At 24.3% G+C, this 3,172-nt stretch overlaps 1 non-coding gene across 1 annotated transcript; it reads left to right on the top strand.

Moving 5' to 3' along the window:
- Window positions 1-1,078: 1,078 nt before the first annotated feature.
- Window positions 1,079-1,163, top strand: LOC129871850 (small nucleolar RNA Z159/U59). The gene has a single exon (XR_008762320.1). It is a non-coding gene; the product is annotated as a small nucleolar RNA Z159/U59 (small nucleolar RNA).
- The last annotated feature ends 2,009 nt before the right edge of the window (window positions 1,164-3,172 follow it).

Genomic DNA, 3,172 nt, shown 5'->3' with positions numbered 1-3,172 from the left:
GGCTTGAATCTTCATGAACATAACAGTTGCTTTTTTTAACAAATTAATCCCATTAATTAGATCAGTAATTCAATTAAAGAATCAATCATACCTTACATTAAGATACTAACCATAAATAGCTGATATGCATTAAATATTCTACAACTAAAGTTGATGTATCAGATACATAACTTATGTATCAGCAAAACTGGAAAAAAAATTGAAATCGAATTTGGTTTGAATTTATGCTCTGTTTTTGGGCTTGAATCTTCATGTACACAACCGTTATTTTTTTAAACCAAATTAATCCCATTAATTGGATCAGTAATTGATTTAAATAACTAATCATACCTTATATTAAGATTCTATCCATAAATAGATGATCTTCATTAATTATTCTACAGCTAAATTGATGTATCAGATACATAACTAATGTATCAGAAAAATTGAAAAAAAAAGGGAAATCGGGTAATTTTGATACAATGAGGGATGTATAGTAATTAGACTTTTCCATTATGGGATTTAGGTAAAGTTTACTAATAAATATTGTGGAAGCTATATGACGATTGAATACACGTTTGATAAAAATTAACCTATAAATTTTCGATTCTTTTACTGTTTGGTTATTAGTTGCCAGTTTTTATTTGTCTTAAAATTGCTAATTACTTCTAGGCTAAAAAGTGCCAATTATTAACCAAAATAGCTTTTCAGTTGTTTGAATTCCACAATATTTATTAACCAAAATAGCTTTTCAGTTGTTTGAATTCCCAAGTGGAAATTATTAGAGCCCTAGTCAGCTTGGGCTTTTCATCATATTTCAGCCCAAACAACTGATAAGCCCAAGCTGACTAGGGCTCTAATAATTTCCACTGTTGCTTTGCCCTTATAAATACAGCTACCAAGTTTTGCAAAGTTGCATCTCCGCTCCTCTTCAACTCTATCGTGCTAAATTGTTTTTCTCTTTCTCCCTTTTATTATTATCATTATTCATATATGGAGATTTGAACAGTCAAAACTATTGATCAATTTTTGTTTTTCTATGTACATAATTATAATTCATATATATTTTATTTGACTTTATAATATAAAGTTTCTTTTTGTCTCTAATGATGATCAAAAATATAACTTTCGTTCTTCCGAGATTAACAATGCGGAAAAGTTATGGAGACCTGAACTGAAGAGACAAATTCATATTTACATTTTTTTTCCTTTTTTTATTTGAATTTTCTTATTACCTATTTGAACATGATTTTTTTTTTCCGAAATAAAAAAATTAAAATAGTGTTTTGATGTTATATATTGGATCAATTCAAAATAGTTCGGATCAGTTCTCTGGTGAATTGTTTTCACTAACAAAGCCTTTTTAAAAAAAAAATTAAATGTATGTCGAAATAAAAATATATTTTTTTTAAAGCGTTTTTCTCAAGTATCGTATATATGAAACAATTTATTTTGCTGGGGAAAATTTGTTATATAGATTTATATATGTTTAATGTACACTCATTGAGAAGAAAATTTTTTAGGACATAAATTAAATTAAATTCATAAATATTATCATTTAATGTTCTAACTTGTCAACTAGAAAATACAGAGAAAAAAATGAAAAAAAAATCTAACAATTCTCTGAAATATGAAATAATTAATTTATTTTGAATATTGAAAAAAGGGTAAAAAATTCAATTATTATGGATTAGAGGGAGTAATTCGATTTTTTAATCTGTTTTAAGGTTAAAAATAAATTAACTGTTCAACAATCAAGAATTGTTGATTTATTATTATTTTTTTCATTTTTGCTTTTTTATGTGATGTTCAATATTTGTTCTATTTTTTTTTTTTAAAGAGGATGCATTGCCTTTATAAATTTAATTAATATGGACTAGAGGTAGTACTACATTTTAATTTAAACATATATATCTTTTATAATGACATGACATTTTTTAAATGAAATGATACTACATTGTCTTATATTATTTGATCATTTTTTATTTTATACGGTATTTATGAAATCATAAATAAAAAAGATAGTTTTACTAATTAACCATTAAGAATCTTTCTTGAACTTTACAAATAAATGTGAATTTTTCAAAAAGAATTAATTGCAGCGAATTATAGAAATAATTTAATTAATATTTTTTTGATTTAGTAAGGCATATAAGTAATATAGAATAACTATTTTTAATATAATAATTGACTAATATGGGACAAATGAAATACTTTTTAATATACTATACACCAAAAAGTTGCATCAGAAATAAATTAAAAACTATAAAAAAAAATCGTGCCTTTAGATGTAAATTTTCACCAATTTTTAGTCTAACCAACAAATAAAATTGGTTTAATTATTTGAGAAGAATTGAAAGGTCAAAATTATTTTAATGTATACTTAAAAGACTATTTTGAACATGTTCTTAATCGTAAAGAGTATTTTTATTATATTCTCTAATGATTTATAGGCACTAATTATGCTTTTTTTTAGATATGATAATACTCACAACCAAACAACATTTTTTACAATTTTGTAACAATTTAAGCTAAATATTATATTACATTAATTATAAATTTCAATTTTGATAAACCCTTCGTAATCTTTTCAATTTTCTCCCTTTTATGCCTATCTGTCTCTCTTTTAAAACTTGGATCATTTCTCGATTGGTGCTTTTCTCTCTCTTAATAACTCTATTGAACCGTTTCATCGTGACTAATACGATGATTAACAGCCAGGAGAGGAAAATGGGTTTTAAGCTTATACACCATATATATTACATGTATATTGTTATAACACATTGATATTTTTTTAAATTTGTCAATAAATTTTATTTAGACATTTAAAATATTATTTGTTCCAATTAAACATATGATAAAGTGTGGATACTAGATATTTTTTATTCAAATTTTAAATTATGATCTCATGTACTCATTTCGCAGAAAGTTAATCATATAAAATATGATATCTTCTTTAATTATACACAATTATCCTCAATTGGAACAAGCTTGTGATTTCAAAAATAAGAAATTCTTTTTAAAAGAATGAATAAACACTTGACCTTTGAGAAGTTTGGTCAAATATGTTATTAAACTGCATAGTACTCCCTCTGTCCCATTTTAATTGTCATGATAAGGTTTAGCACAATCCTTAAGAAAACATTAATTAGGAGAGTTATTTGACTAATATACGTTTTATTAATTCTTTGAT

This window comes from Solanum dulcamara, chromosome 10 (assembly GCF_947179165.1).
Source record: "Solanum dulcamara chromosome 10, daSolDulc1.2, whole genome shotgun sequence".
In the NCBI taxonomy this organism is placed as follows: domain Eukaryota; kingdom Viridiplantae; phylum Streptophyta; class Magnoliopsida; order Solanales; family Solanaceae; genus Solanum; species Solanum dulcamara.
This window is presented reverse-complemented; position numbering and strand designations above follow the sequence as displayed.